The sequence below is a fragment of the Rhinolophus hipposideros genome (genome assembly GCF_964194185.1).
Source record: "Rhinolophus hipposideros genome assembly, chromosome: 5".
Taxonomy (NCBI): Eukaryota; Metazoa; Chordata; class Mammalia; order Chiroptera; family Rhinolophidae; genus Rhinolophus; species Rhinolophus hipposideros.
Window position 1 is genome coordinate 46541850 of NC_138051.1, and position 16941 is coordinate 46558790.

Consider the following 16941-nt stretch of genomic DNA (forward strand, 5'->3'; position numbering starts at 1 on the left):
GCTTTCTTGTTTCCGGCCCATCCGGAGGACGGGGACGAAGGCCTTTTCAGCTTGGACTGCCCAGTGCCTTGCATGTAGTAGGTGCGCAGTACACGCTGGGAGTTTTAGCCACTGTGTGTCTAGTGCCAGAGCAAGTAGCCGAGCAGACCAGGCCCGTCTGGCCACCCGCCCGCCGGCCGCCCAGCCCAGCCCAGCCCCCGGAGGCGGCTGAGAGCCCGCGTGCTTCTCCGGCCACCCCCGCGGCGCGCGGGCCCCAGTCACAAGCGTTGGAAATTCCGACGCGTGCAGGCGCGCGGGGCCGGCCGGGGGCGGGGGAACCCGTGGAGTGAGCCTGTGACGTGAGGGGCGTGGCCTGCCGAGGCCGCGCCCCCTCTCCCTCGCCCTCTCTCGCGGGTCGGGGTTACATGGCGGCGACTGCGGCAAAGCGAGAGCCTCGGAGACACCGGTGCCGCCAGCACAGCCGGAGACCTGAGCCGACCCTGGGGGCTGTCCGCGGGTCCCGCACTCCCTCGATGACTCGGAGAAGTCCCGTAAGTGCGTGTGTGGACGTGTGCGGGGCGCGCCGGGGGGCGGCTCGGGAGGGCGCCGCGGCGGGCCCGGCGGCGGCGGCGGAGCCGGCTCGCTCCATTGTGTGTGACCCTCCGGCGGCCGCCGCTCAACAAAGGCGCTTTTGTTCCGTCTCCCGCCCGCCCCCTGCCCGCCCGCCGGCCCGCCAGCTCGGGCCTGGCCGGCGCGTCCCCTCGCGGGCCGGCGGGCGGCGGGCCGGGGTCCCCGCGTGGGGCCGTCAGAGCGGCCGGCGCGCCCCTCCCACCCGGCACGCCCCTCGCCGGCAGCCCGGCCGGGCCGCGCCGCGCCCGCCAGCCCCGGGCCCCCGCACGCCGGCGGCGGCGCTGCTGCGGGCCCCGGGCTTCTCAGGTTCGAAGCCCGGCCGGCAGACGAGGGGCGGCGGCCGGGAGGGGCGGCCCGGGCGGGGAGCGTGAGGTGGCGCGGAGTCTCGCCTTGCTGGCTCGGTGCCTTCCGACATGCTCCCGGCCCTCCTCCCCCATCCCGTTCCGGTGACTCGGCCTCAGCTGACTCCGGCCGGGCAAAGTCTCCAGTGGACTCGGCACGTTGCGTAGCGCGCACCTCCCGCCCGGCTCGTCTCAGAGCCATGCAGTCCTCTGCCCAAGTTGTGAGTCTCCCCGTGAACGAGGTACGGAAAACTGGTCTGAGTGGGGATTGCTCGTTTCCCCCCGCCGCTCGCCTGCAGCCTTTCCTCGGCTGCGTCCGGGACGCTGAGCGGTGGTCGGTGCAAGGACCCGCGGGAAAACTTGTCGCCGAGCGGGGCCTCCTGACTTCGCTGTGCGTCCTGATCGGACGTGGGGTGGTGCGTTGAAAAGTCAAGGTGTTTCGGCCGCCTTGTGTTCCTTGTTTGAGTGAGACTCGTCTGGTGCAGGTGTCACGGGGGAGCTCTGTGAAGCAGGGTCTTTTTGGTTTCGTCTTGCCTCTTATTTTTTCTCTCTCTCGCTTGCTGATTGGAAAAGGTCCAGTGAAGGAAACTGGTGATGTGGAATTAGAAACCTACTGAATTTGCAGCCGAAATGCATGTTCTTTCCTTACGTGCAAAAAAAAAAAAAAAAAAAAAAGTGCCCTTACAAGTCAGTCTCAGTATGTACGTCTTTTACGGATTCTTTTACGGATAAGGTGATTTCGTTGAGAGAGAGAGAGAGAGAAAAAAAAAATTAACGGGACAAAATGGAGCGCAGGCTGCTTCAGAGTAATTTTCTGATTGCTCGATTCTTCTTGTTATGTTTTAAAGGTCTGGTTGGACATAGCGTCTCTGCAACGTTGGGAAACTGAGATGGAAAGAGTAATCTGACTAGATGAATGTAGGGTCCAAAGAGGGCACTGCCTCTAGAGTTTCTCTTAGAAATGCCAGATTTTAACGTTAGAAAAATAATTGGGTGGAGGAAACTTAACGTATCTTTAAGGATTCGTTGTTCAAACATGTTTATGAAGGTCTTGCTATGTGCCAAGGTGTGTAGTCTTTTCATATATGTTACATCACTTAACAAGTATTGCCTTGTGAAACTTGTAAAATTGCTTATTTGGTGTCCTAAATTCAGTAATTGCTGTCATCTAGGAAATGCCAAATTTGACTACAACATGTTTTATCACCTAGATACTGCTATTCAGAAAAAAAACTGGGAAATGGAGAAGTATTTATAAAAACCTTTATAACCGGGGGTGCCAAAAAAATGTATACACATGATTCGCATTCATCTTTTGTTATCAGTGTATATTGAGTGTTACAACTTTAATACAGTTTTTTCCTTTCTTAAAATGTGTATACATTTTTTTGGCACCCTCTGTGTATGACCACATTTTGGAGTTCAGTTATTTGCAAAAGATGAAAAGCAGTGTTTGACTACCTTCTGTGACTAAAGAGTCTAGAGAAGATTGAAGATCAATTCATTTTGCAACAGAGAAAGTACCTGTTCTAATGACAAATGTTAGTACTAAAAGTGTTGCAGCATTTTACATAAGTTCATTTAAGCATCGTGAGAATTCATAACTGCCAAAATGGGAAGGTTTGCTGACTCAGGGTACATTGCTGAAGGGGATAGGGTCGGGTAGGAGGAAGCTTGAAGTGCTGCAAGTTTTGAGTTGGGTGATGACTCATCCTGCCCACACTGCTACGTGGCCTTTTTTTTATACACTGTATTTTTTTAAAATGATAGGCTAAAATATTTCTGGCCGCATTATAATCCACATTCTCTTTCTTTCTCTCTCTCTCTCTCTCCCCTTCCCTCTCCCTCTCTCAGAACCAGTTTCTCTAAAAAAGTAATGGCTTCTTAAATTGCATTTTAGAAGGCTATCATATATCCTACAGGTGGAATTTTGTAGCATTTGTTGAGAGGAAAGGTAAAATTGCTGGTCAGGTCCTACAGTTAAATGTTTCATACTAGCAGTTCTTTGGTTATGATTGAGATTTATTACAGAGTATTTACAAAGGACAGATAGTACTTTTATGTGGGTAGAAATTACCCTTATATCTTTATTGGTAATGTAAAAGTTATTTTTATAATATCTGGAAGTTAGTTTAAATCAGTCTGTAAAGGTGCAGACGTATTTAATCATATATTGCTTTGAGCATGAGCATTTCATTCTGATGGAATTATATACTTAGTGCTTTCTCTTGATCTATATGAGTTTTCGGCTTTAATAAAGACAACTTGAAATAGGTATTGTTATAGGCACTGTTTTCCATCAGTCTTTTTATTTTAAAGATAAGCTGAATGTATAGTTCCAAATTTAGGACATGCACTGATATTTGGTAATTAAAACGATATTTTGGCTGATTCTAAAAAGCCATCATGTAGCATTTTGGCTTAAAATAAGATTTAAAAAAAGGAAGATTGAGAGTAACAGGTTGTTTTAAAAGTGAGAAGAAAAAACTCCCCATTCCCTCATTTTTCTTTGTATACTATTTATCTTCTCAAAGTGACTTATTTGGGGGTGGCTGGTTAGTAGCTCACTTGGTTAGAGCATGGTGCTAATAACACCAAGGTTGCCAGTTAGATCCCTGCATGGGCCACTGTGAGCTGTGCCATCCTTAAAAAAATAAAAACAGATACTCAAAGTGACTTATTTGAAGAGCTTTATGAGCAATGAGTATATTGTTAATGTGAATTAAATCTTGGGAGAGATTTTGGAAGAGTGTTGTCTGATTTATATAAAGGAACTTAAAGTTTAATTCAATCTTTAAAATTAAAGGAAACATAAAATTCAAATATAAAAGTATTATAGATTTTCAAAGCATCCTATCATTTAGAGGTTAAACATGTACTTCCAGTACACTGTGTGTGTGTGTGTGTGTGTGTGCGTGTGTTTGTGTTTAAGAATATAGATAATTAGCTGTCGTGCATTATTCAGAATTTATAAACCAACTGGATATCTTACCCCATCTCTTATGAAATGGTGAGACCAGCTGCTATCCAGTTCCTTGTTCACGTGGCCCACTTGAACCCTGTGTTTCTCTAGGGCCCCTGTTAAAATAGAAAGGAGATGCTTCAAGAGTCAATTCTTTGTGGCATTGTTGGCTGCCTCCCGTCAGCTCCTTCTGCCTGTTTTGTGGGCTGTTACACATTACATCCTGCTAGTGGTATCGGGATTTTGGTCAGTTTTATTGCTCAGCCCTGACTGAGACTTTACAAAAACAACAATAATGTTATTGTCGTTAATGGCTTTTTACAGGGAGCTGTTTTTCATGTGGAGCTGATGCTTTTAAGGTATAGGCTGAGTCTAGCATTGTTTTTTTTCCTCCATGAAATGCATATTTGGAAAATATAGTGTGCTCCTCTGATAGTTTTTAAAAGGTTTGTCTTTCATACATGTTAGCCTTTTAAATCCATTTCTGAAAAGTTCGAATGTTTATTTAGCAAATCTCATTTTTTCCATTGATTTTCATATAAATATTACATGTCTTTTCACAGAAAAAAATAATATCAAAAATTGTTTGTTAGAATCCTAGCATTTGCTTCAAGGAAGAGATTGTGCCTCTGCAGAGTGTGTGAAATCTCTGTGCATTTAATTCTGTACAACCATAAAATTATAAAATGTTAGTGTTTACAGAGGGGTCATGGACATTATCTTGCTCCAGGTACATTATTTGACAGCTAACGAAACTGAGGTCCAGAGAGATCTAAGCTTAACCTTGGTTCTCAACGTGATTTCTGGATCAGTAGTATTAGCATCACATGGGAATTTATTAGAATCTATGTTTTCACAATATTTGCAGGTGATTCAAATGTACATTCATGTCTAGAAGCCCTACTAAGTGATGTATACATTGTTGCTCAGCTGATTAGTGACTGATTTGGAAAACTCAGGTCTTCTAGTTGCTCTTTCCATTGGCCCTCTTGAAAAAAGTCAAAAGGAAAATTGAGGGTCTAATCACTGTCCAGTAGAACTTTCTGTGATGATGAAAGTGTTCTGTGCTGTCCAGTGCGGTAGCCACTAGCCACACTGTTGAGCACTTGGAAGGTGGCTAGTGCACCTGAGGAACTGAATTTTTAATTGTATTTAAATTAGTTTATATTTAAATAGCTGCAAGTACCTAGTGGCTAACATATTGGACAGCACAGATCTAGATGCTCATCGCCCATACTTAATTTAAAATAATCTAAGCTCTAATCCAATAATTGATTAAGCTCAGTTTAATAATTTCCCTTTTCATTTACAAATTGGAGAGATGGTAGGGTTTGTTTGTTTGTTTTGAGATGGTAGATTTTTAACTACCCACTTTTCTGTATGCCCAGATATTATTTTAGTAGTTATTATAAAGCAATGCCAATTTTCTGATTGATACTCCTGTGCTTAGTAAAGTAGATAATCTAAGTTCTAAGACAGTACATTTTCCCTTTTCTCAATAAAGGTATTTTCACTTGGATTTAAAAAAAATCAAAAATAGCTGTTAAATAAGCATTTCTTAATTATCTTGTGGATGGATTGAGGAGGGAACAGTTTTGCCTTTACCCTCGTATCTCCAGGCTTGCTGGCACTTGTTGATAGCTGCCAGATTGATCTGTTGTTTGTTATGTTATTTATTTCCAGGTGCAGAAACATTGAGTGGTTCTTAACCTCCCCATCTTATGCAGTGGGAAAATTCTAACCCTAGAGTAAGTCAGACTGGCCTGTGCCCAAATCTTGACATTTGGTATGTGTGTGATTTCAGTGAAGTTGCTTTACCTCCCTGGGCATCAGTGCTCTTGTTTGTAAAATGAGACTTACAAGGTAGTGGTTCTAAATAACAAATACTTTGTCTCTTAGAAAATGCTTAGCTAGCACTTAACACTCAGTAAATATAAATTACCTTCCTTTCCCCTCCTGCTTAGCTTTTATAGCCTTCTGTAATTTACTTTTATGCTGAAGATTCCAAGGCAGGCTTAAGACATTCTGGTTTTAGGTCTTGTTGGTTCCCACTGGTTAATTTTATGCCTGGCTTCATTCATGGTACATTCCTTATAGACGCCTCCACTTGTGCTCTGGATTCCTTCTCTTCTCAATGACCCATCTCTTGTCTGCATCATGAGTTTTTCCCTTTCTGTTGGGTCATCTTTATTTTATAGATGTGCTCTACATCTATACTGTCCAATGTGGTACCCACATTTCAGTTGTTCAGTAGCCACATGTGGCTATTGGCTATCATACTGCACAGTGGAGATACAGTAAGCTCTTATAAACCCTCTTCTGATTCCACATTCTTCTCCTGATCCTGTTTCAAGCAAATTTTCAAGAGTTGTCTTTGTGTGCTCCCTTCATTTTCCTTTGCTCTTCACCCTGCTTCAGACTGGCTTCTAGAACCATCTCACCACTGAAATTGTTCTAGCCAGGGTTGCCAGTGAGTTACATTTACCAAATCCATATTACAGGATCTTCTTGTAGCAGCATTCAGTATAGTTGACCTCTGTTTTCTGTCTAGTCACTTGCTTCTCTCTTAGCTTATGAGACACGTAGTCTTCTTGTTTTTCTCCTACCTCATACTTTGTTCTATTTTTTTACTGGCTTCTCTCCTCTACCTGCCTCTAAGTTTTGGCATATCCCAGAGTGTAGTCCTGGGCTTTTCCCCCCCTTCTCTTTCTAAATTCTTTCCCTAGGTGGTCTCATTCAACTTATTGTTTAAATACAATCTACATGTGAATAATTCTCAAATTTATGTTTTTGGTTTAGACTTCTTGCTTGAGCTCCAGATGCATTATTCAATTGCCCGCTTGATATTGCCACTCAGTTATCTAAATAGACATTATCTAAATAGATTTAACATTTTTGAAATAGAACTCTTTCTCCCATATCATTCTTCTCCCAGTCTTCTCCATCTCAGTAATTGGCACCTAGGAGTTATTTTTGAATCCTCTTGTTCCCGGATCCCTCATATCTAGTCCATCACCAAGTTTTCTTAGTCTTTAAAATACCACTTGAATCTGTTTCCTATTTGACATCTTAATTTCTACCAGCTTAGTCTTAGCTACCGTAATCTCACATGGCCTACTGAAATAGCTTTTAACTGGTCTCTGCGTTCACTGAACTATCTTCTGTTTGTTCTCCCAGCAGCCAGAACCATCTTTTTAAAATGTAAAAGAAATCATGCCAATTGTCTGCTTAAAACCAACCCTTCATTAGTTTTCCTTATCTCGGAGTTATAAAATTCAGAACTTTGCCTCATGTGTTCCTTTCTACCTATCTAATCTTATCTCTACACCAGCCGTTGCTCCCTTTGATCAAGATGCTGTGGCTATACTGGCATCTTTTCATTTCCTTCAAAATACCAAGTTCTGCCTTGCTTTAGGTTGCATTTGCTGTTTTCTCTGTTTGGAATGCTCTTCTCCCAGCTCTTAGCAACGCTGATAATCTTCTCATTCAGGTTTCAGCTCCTTAGATGGCCATTTCCCAGCCACTCAATCATAGCACTTGGTCAAATCTGAAGTTATGTTATTAGTTTACCTGTTGGTTAGACTTTCCTCACTAAACTCTTTGGTGAGGAACCTTAACTGTCTTATTCTTCACTGTACCATCAAACAGTGCCTGGCACATACCAAGTGCTCAGTAATCTTTTGTGGATCGTACGAAATATTTGTTTGATTCCTTTAAACTTCTAAAGGGAGAACGTATGTTAAATATTGCATTGTAGTTAATGTGATTCTGCATTGGGTCCTTTAGCTTAAGTACATTATCAATACAGTTGCAGAAACTTAAACAGAATATTAGATGGTAGTACTGTACCAGTGTTAATTTCCAGAATTTGGTGATTATATTTGGTTATGCAGAAGAATGCCCTGTCTGCAGGAAATGTACTCTACTCTCAAAGGTGTGTGTGTGTGTGTGTGTGTGTGTGTGTGTGTAAAATGTATTTGTCAATAAAAACATTACATTATTTGAGAGAGATCATGGGCTTTGGTTTATAAACCTGGTTCAAATCCTGGCTCTGTCCCTGATGTGTGATATTGAATGCATTATTTAAATTCTCTAAAATAAAGATACCAAGGCCCATTTTGTAATGTTGGGAGGATTTAGTGTAAGAGTATATGCCCGGCACAATGCTTCACACATAATAGGTTCTTAATGAAGCTTGCTATTTCTAAGATTCTTTAAAAAAATAAATTAAAAAAAAATTTACTCTGATGTTTAGTGCTATGACTTCCTTTGTAATATAAACAAATACTTTTAAAAATTAATTGCTTTTGGGATTTCTGGTCAAGATGGCGGAGTAGGTAAACTGCTTGCCTCCTGTCACGACCACATCAGAATTACAACTAAATTACAGAACAACCATCATTAAAAATAGCCTGAAGTCTAGCTGAACCAGAAGTCCTACAACTAAGAACATACAAAATAAGCCACCTCGAGACTGGTCGGAGGGGCAGAGATGCAGAACGGGATGATTTCACACCCATGTGTGGCTTTTAAAAATTGGGAGGGCTATCTCAGCTGTGGTGGTCCCCGTGTAGGAGCAAGGGGTCCCAGCTCCACACCAGGCTCCCCAGCCCAGGATTCCAGTGCTTGGAAGAGAAGTCCCCACAACTTCTGACTGAAAACCAGCAGAGATTGTGGCGCAGTGAGAAGGAGGGCAGCTGGAGTCCCAGGTGCTCCTCTTAAAGGGCCTGTACATGTACTTATTCGCTCATGGACTCACTCGCTGGGGCAGCAGCTTGTGAGGGACTGCGCAAGGGACATACGGAGAGAAGCTGAATGTGTGACTTTAGAGTGAGAGCTGAAGGGGCAGCCTTCTCCTAGACAGAAGTGCTGGTAGAAGGCATTATTTCTTTGTAGAGCCCCCCACCACCACCCGGTGTGCAGATGCAGGCAGCCGCCATATCTGAGTCTCTGTCAACCTGGCTAATACTGTTTTTCTCACCTTGGTGATTCCCTGAGACCCTGCCCCATACAACTTGTGGTCCCAACCAAGCCACTTCCAGTTCTATACAAACGGCCTGTCTTGGCTCATGCTTCACACTTTCCTAAAATCTCTCAAAGGTTCACAAAACCCAAACAAGCAGCATCTGGCTTTGGCGTGCCCCGTACCTCATGCTGAGTAGCCTGAAGCCCAGCACTAGGTGGCAGCCAGCATTGGTTTGTGGCTTGGCCTCTTTCACGTACCTCCAAGCCCAGCGTGGGTGGCTGCCATCTGTGGATTGCTTTGCGGCGAATGCCAGGTGGCTCAGGGCAGGGCACAGGCTGTGGTTGAACTTGGCCTGTGGCAAGGCCCCTCCCAGAGGCCCCGGGACTGGCACGGCTGCATGCCAGCTTCAAACCTGAGCTAGAGCACCACCCAACTGCCTCTAGGGCGACATATCCAAAGGGCAGACTGGGCAGGCAGCAGGGTACTGTTAAAGCAAATCCTGCTCAATAGGCTCAGCCCCTGCACAACAGTTCCTCCACTGTAGTTAAGGCCAGTCTTTACAACCAGTCAGCTCTAGGGTCAGTCACTCCTTTGATGTATAAACAGCAAACAAAGCTCAGCAACAATAGGAGAGCACACACAACCCACACAGGGGACACACCTGGAGCACCGAGTTCAGGGTGACCAGAAAGACTGTGCCACTGTTACCCCACAGGATACCTACTGCACAAGGCCACTCTGCTAATACTGGAAGACATTCCAGTTCTCCATAATACATAGAAGCAAACACAGGGAGGCAGCCTAAATGGGGAGACAAAGAAACATGTCCCGAGTAAAAGAACAGAACAAAGCTCCAGAAAAAGAACTAAACATTGGAGGCAAACAATCTACCAGACGCAGAGTTTAAAACCATATTCTGTAACATAATTTTTTAATACCTTAAAATTGTATACTTTTAAAACAGAAAGTAGAGCCCCCTTGAAATTATTTCAATTAAATGTTATATTTGTCTTGATATGTTAATATCCATTTCCTTTGGAATTGTCAATGAATCTGTGGTTTGTTAATGTGTTAGTTTGTATTGTTGTTGATGTAAAAGTACACAAAAACTGCTTGGCAAAATAAATCATTGCTTACAATTGGTGATTTATTTAGTTTTCTCTCTTTTTCCTTCTCTTTTCACTTATGGATATATTACTAAGTAAACAGAATGATAAAAAACGGACGTGTTTAAAGATAACCTATGAGCCTTTCATTAGTTATCTATTTTAAATAATACAAACTACTTTGCCAATACTGTAAATCTTATGATTGCGTGATTCAGTTTGTGCTTTTATTATTGTATATTTCTATGTGCACTATAAACACATGATACATTATTTTTTGTCTTAAAACAAATCCTGAGCCTTTCATTAAAATTATAAAATTTTAGAGCTGGAGGAGACTATAGAAATCAGATAGTTTAGCTCCATCATATACCTGATGAGGAACTGAGACTTAGAAATGTGAAGTGCTGTGATTGCCAGCTAATTAGTACGGATCCTGGACTAGACCTCAGATCTCTATCGCTCACATGTTTTGTTTTGTTTTCTTTTAATACGGGCTTAGTGTAATTAGGCAGGAATTTTTCAAAGTGCCAATCTCTAGTGTAAACCTGATAGGAAACTTATACATTTGTATTTTGTTTTTTTTTTTTTAAATCTTGCAAACTTTGTTCAGATTTGGAGAAAATGAGAAACAAAGGAAAAAGGATATTCCAGAAAAGTTATATGCCATTCTGAGTCATGTTTTTAAATCTGGGGATTCTCCAACCAAGCATAGTTGTTCTCTCCATTTGATCAGAGTCCAGAAATGTTTTGTTTGGCTTTGCACAACGTAGCCTTCTTCAGCTCCTCACTAGGGTTAGCTAAAAAAGGAGAGTAGTTATACTGGATATGCAATCTGGCAAGCTGTGGTGACAGATGCCATAGACCCTCCTAGGATGTACTGAAAAATAGTAAAATCAGTAATGTCAAGGTCTTACATAGCTTCATGATACCTGCTTGGTATTACATGAACTAATAGGACTTTATATAGAATCCTGCTTGTCTGGTTATATAGGACACTTATTTCAGTGGCAAAATCCCTCCCAACTTCTCAACAAAACAAAATAGGAGCTATAACAAAACTGAAGTGTTTTTGTTTCTTCAGTCTGAGTGGGTTGAAATCAATTGCTTTCTTAATGTTTTGGCAGACCTGTGTGTTCGCTGTTGGGTGAGCCTCCTGGGGGAATGCCTGGAAAGGAAAGGACCATATCTAGGAGTCATTGCTGGTGTTCCCTCAGGGTAGGTCAGAAAGTGATCAGATTCTAAAATAAACTGAGGGTTGAGTTTGTCTTCTCCAAAACTTTCTACTATTAAGTAGAATATGCTATTTACATTAATTTATTCAGTATAGTTTTCAAGGTGCCTACTAAGTACCAGGTATTATGCTTAGAAACTGTTAGTAAAACTACTTAGTTCCAAACTTTTTATTGTGAAATAGAGCTACAACAAAGGGCAGAGGAATGGTGCCCTTGAAAATAAAGAGTGGAACATCGGAAGAATAGAGATTAAATTAGATTAGATTGGAGAAGATGGCAAAAGACTAAGGAAGGAGAATGCTGTTAGAAAAGAAAGGAGAAAGAAATGCTAATGAGATAAGGAGGAATTACAAGAATGCTCTAGGCATATATGTACTCCATGAGGTTAGATTTTTTAAAAAAAATCTATTTTGACTCCTACTGTATGTTAATGCCTAAAACAATGCCTGATATTGATATATATACACATATATATATATATAGTAAGCACTTAATAAGGTTTTGTTGAGCAAAAAAGTAGTTGACAGGTGGAAGTGTTAAAGTTATTTTATGCAAAACTGTTAAAAACGTCTTGGTCCTCTCTCTGCTTTGGGACAGTGTTGGGTTTGCAGTTACCTACTCCCGTGAAGTAGGTGTGACCAAAGGTTAGAAGTGAAGTGTATCATTTTTAGATGGAAGCTTTAGGTACCAGTGTGATGTTAATATTTCCACTCTCTTTTGCTTTGACACACTGAGTGGCAGTGGTAGAGAAGAAGGTAGCTACGTCCACAGCTTGGAGACAACTATGTGAGACTTGTTACATGAGCAAGACTTAAATTGGGGGGTTATTTGTTACTAACCTGTCCTGACTGCTACTGAAATTGATATTAATTTTCATCTTGTTGGGATCCTTAGATGTCCAAAGTTACTTGAAAAAGGAGCTTGCCTACATGTCTTCTGCTTGTATATTTGCTCCAACATTTCCTTAATGTTAGGAGAGGAGTCAGAAATGAGGGCTTGGGCAGGAGGAAGCTAGGAGAGGGGATGAAGAGTTATTATAATTATTTTTAAATTTCTAGCCATAAGTTTGTAGAAGGCATTGTGTTTAATATTCAGTATACAGCAATTTTAATCACATTTTCCCTATTCTGGGTGTACCACCATAATATCGTGTTTCCCCAAAAATAAGACCTAGCTGGACAGTCAGCTCTAATGCGACTTTTGGAGCAAAAATTAATATAAGACCCGGTCTTATTTTACTATATGACCGGGTCTTATATAAGACCGGGTCTTACATTAATTATTTTCGGGGAAACATGGTAAGTACTTAGGAACAAAACCCAGTGAAGTAAAAGCCTTATACTGTGCTTTTATAGATCATAGACTTTTAGAATTGGAAGGATTTTTAGAGATTCTCTGACTAGTTTATCTGGTCTGTGAAGTTCTGATATTCCAACATGGATACCCTGGAGTAAACAGCAACTAGAGATGAGCATCAAAATAAACATAATGGCATTTATTTTATAGTTTTGAGATCAAAGGCAAGTGGAAGTCCCAGGTGTTAAAATGTATTTAGGAAAAGGTTCGGACAATTTAAGAACAGAAATTGGGAGTAGAAGAGGAGTTTTTAAAAAATTGGATACTTTGTTTGAAGCTATATAATCATCTGCCTTTGACTTGATAGCAGGTAAAGCTTGTTAGGTTTTGGTGTTTTAGTTTTAAGGTCCTCTCTCCCATCCCAGGTTTCTAAGATCATTCACTGACACTAATTTGCACTCTGCCTGCGAGAGGTCCCTGATAACTCTTAGGACCACCCTACATTAGGGACAGGAGCTTTGTCAAGAATGCATATCAGCAAGCAGTTAAGTTGTAGCCTTTGGCTTTCTCTACCCTAGAAACTCAGCAGCTTTGATGAGAACTTGAGACATGATTTTAGGGAAGAGTGAATTTGCTATAACAACACCTCTCTGTGCCAGGGTTAGGAGACCGTCCTAGGTGAATATAAGTAGAGATCAACCTTTCCGTTCTCTCCAAACGCCACTGGGTTTTGGCTGAAAGATGTGAGGCTGGCTAGATTCCAATCAACTCGTTGCTCACTTGACCCTGGAGAAGAGCAAAATAGGCAAGAGCTGTCGAAGAGGGTGGAGGGTAAGAGCTGTCTGTGAGTGTGATGAGGCCAGATGACCCATGTCAGCATTTAACCTGAGGAGCTGCAGAGTGGAAGATGAAAGGAAAAAACCAAAAAAGTAACCTTTATGTTTAAGGCCCTCCTCTCAAACTTGTTTTGCACATTCAGACTCCCTTTCTGACACAGACCAAGTTGTTACTGGATAAGAAGGGAAAGAAAAATCAGTTTCTGTAGAATGGGTATGGGGTGGGCAGAGTGAAATTATTGTACTGTCTTTTATTTCTTTTGCTTTTTACAACTTTATTTCATGCACTTAGGCTTGATTCAGAGTACCTATGTTTCTCTTGGTATCGGGGTAGGCTAAATGAGAGAAAGCAGTAGGTAATTAAGGGAAGAAAGTAGTATTTGAGGAGACAGCTGTGGCTAATGCACTTTCAGGGAACTGTCTTATAAACATAGGAAGCTGGTACCCAGCCTGGGCTACGTAGAGCGCTTTTACTTCCATATCACGGTGGATCACTGAAAGACTACCACAAGTAAAGCATAAAGCCAAATTTACTCTTATAAATCATTTTCTCTACTTCCAAATTGTTAAAAATAAAACAACGTTGACCCAGCTAATTCGAACTAATGATCCCTCTCTAAGCAACACAGCATCAGCACTGAGGTTGGTCAGAATGGGTAATATCTGTAGACAGAGAAATTAGAAGGATGCTGGGAAGAGTCATTTTAAGGTACTGTCCCGCCTTAGTTTTCCTTTTCCTCCTTTGAAGTGTGTGGAATATGGAACCCCAGATCTTTCTTCAGTCTAAGCCTTGAACTTTGCTTTTATGAAGTTAAACATGAAAGACAGTGGAGAAAATGGTATAAATGGGACATTTGTAGAGGTCATTTATGTGGGTGGAGGACGCCCTGACCAGTAATCTGCTGGTCCAGTTGAACTGTAACTCCATACTTTAGTCAGGACAAGAAGCTCCATGATTGATGTGAAAGATGGAGGTGGTTGGAGAGATCAGGCTTTGGAATGTAACTATCATAGTCAGGCTGATAAGGACAGAGTTGTTTTCGTGGTCGCTAAGAGTGAGCATGGGAAGCTCTGCCTTTTTGTGGTTCCCTGAGGCACATGTCTTCACCTCCCTGAATAGGTCAGATCACCCCTGTGTAGGCTGATAGCATCTGGTACCATTTCTTGGTACCATTTGTCCCCTTTGCATCTCCCTTTTTCCTATGTTACTTTATTATTGTTTGTCTCCAACTGTACTGTAAACTCCATGAGGTCAGGGCTCAAGTCTATTTTTATTTACCATTTTTATCCCAGGGCCTAGTATGTATATTGACAGGTACATGATATATAATTAATACTTGTTGAATGGATTGTGACTGAATTGAAAACATTTACTGGATCCACTTTATCATACAGAGGTATAACATTACCTCCAGCTTACTGATGAAGATGGGCTTACTTTCCAAGCCCCTGGATGAAAAGGTGCTGCAATGCTTTAGGTCTAATGGATGCTAATGGAGTCTGAAGAATACCACTCACAGAGCAATGAAGCAGCTCACTGGGCAAGCACTGTTATTGTAAATAAGAGGTGTTTCCCCCTTCCCCCCAATTTTTTATTGGTGCAATCCTCACTGTCTAGTAGAATTACCATTGTTGATGAGTATCACCTTCTCTCTTTAGAATGGTCTCATATTTCTGAAAAGTCTGTTCAAGGCTTTCAATAGAGTCATCATCTGAATCTATAATGAGGACTTGGCAGTTCTCAGACTGGGCATAAGCTCCTACCTTCCTTAAGATGAATTTTACTCTCTGCCCCTTAAGTGCTGATCAGTCACTGAGATTTCTGAAAAGGTATTTTCATCCTTTTACTTAGGGTTTCCAGGTGGGAATTCCCGCCGTTCTCAGGAATGTTTTTCGCTTTTCTGCTCCCGAATCCCGAGATACAAACTTTTCTGTTCTCCACGATGAATTCGTTTACACAAAGTGACAACCAATGCTACCAACCACCTGGGCTCAAGGAGCCAGTTTTCCCGATTTCCTAACCAACTTTTCTCGGAATTCGGGAACGGGAAGGCGGAAAAAATTCCTGAGAATGGGCAGGAATTCCCTCCTGGAAACCCTACTTTTACTTGTTTCTGGTCTGTGATGCTTCTTGGTCTCAAAAATTTGAAGGGGACAGATGTGGATGTGGGGGTCTTGAATAGCGATCTCTCATTCTTATGGCTGCGATTTCTACTGTGCTGCTATTTTGTGAGATAATAGTGGGGTGTTTTTGAAAAAGCATTATTTATGCTTGATTATGATTGCTCTGCTAGTGAATTAGAAGCTTGAAAGTACTTAGAGATTTGGTTCTTATGTCAAGTCTATAGAATTGACTTAAAAATATACATCTATCAAAAACTTAAAACGCAACTGAACTTTAAGGAATTGTCTATGTTAGGGCAAGAAGGTAAGTGTGAACAACCATTCTATTTCAGGTGGAGACTAGAAATGTAAAATTTCAGAAATACTGGAGCCTTTGAAAAATACTGTTTCTAGGATATTTGATAGGGAACAGGAAGTGTCAACATGTAAACAAATAGAAAAAATTGACGGGACACACAGTATTAATTAAAGCCTTTAAAAATGTGAAGTATTTTTTTAACTCAAAAGTTTATTTGCAGACTTTAACTTTTAAATGTTTAACTACAAATAGACTGATAAGCTACAGAATTTTTAGGAGTCTGCTTGTTTGTGTTTTTTTCCCCCCTGATTTCTGAGAAGCAGACAAAAACTTGCAAACAGAAGAAACCACCTCTGTTATAGTAAAACAAAGCTATTTTGCTATTATTGTCCTTTACAATATTAAGCAGATGCAAGCAGCTCTCAGATTTATTAAAAGAATTCAGGGATAGTACATATTAATTTTTGTTAAAGTCGTTGCCATAAGGGGCATTTATTTATTAGTATCATTAGAGTCTCTTTCACACATTACTTTTCATGTTTGTTGATTTCTCAAAATTGAAGATTTGCTCCAATTGAGGCAAGTGCTGTTAACTGTATACTTTTTAGAATCTTGTATTTCCACATATGAAGTATGTATGACTGTGAAGCAGGCAGGAAATAAAGGCAGATTCGCTATTGTATAAGAGCTTTACTAGCATGAAATAGCTGATGTGTTTGAAAGTCCTAATAGTTCTTTTAAGCCATACCTGAAAATGATTGAAAGTTGTCATTCTTCTTGTTCAGAATGGGTTGCTTTATTTCATACACTGAAAAAGTTTCTTGTTGCCTTTAAATGATTAGCCCTTTGAATTAAAGGAATATTATACCTGTCCCACTTCTAATCCCTTCAGACCCATTCAGAAAATAACACTATATACACCTATACCAGCTTTTAGATCAAAAGTCAGCAACAGGAATCCTTTCCATTTAAGGGTTAGGCGGTATTACTTGCATATACATTTAAGTGAACTATTACAGTGGCCTCCTAGTTTCTCAGACTTGAGGCGCACACTCGCTCTCACTGCCAGCCCCTCTGTCTGGAGCAGTTACTCCCACATAGCATCCCTAGAGGCCCACCCGTCCATTACTTCTTCCTTCAGAGCTTTGCTCCAATACCACCTTATCAG

At 41.5% G+C, this 16941-nt stretch overlaps 1 protein-coding gene across 2 annotated transcripts in view; it reads left to right on the plus strand.

Moving 5' to 3' along the window:
* The first annotated feature begins 382 nt into the window (after positions 1–382).
* Positions 383–16941, plus strand: part of MAPK6 (mitogen-activated protein kinase 6) — a 33895-nt gene continuing 17336 nt past the window's right edge. The window contains exon 1 of one of the 2 annotated variants that reach the window (XM_081050154.1): positions 383–530. The gene's annotated coding sequence lies outside the window, so the exon portion shown is untranslated. Of the gene's footprint in view, positions 531–880; positions 1193–16941 lie in introns of those variants that run through there. The other variant, XM_081050155.1, reaches the window with a different exon arrangement.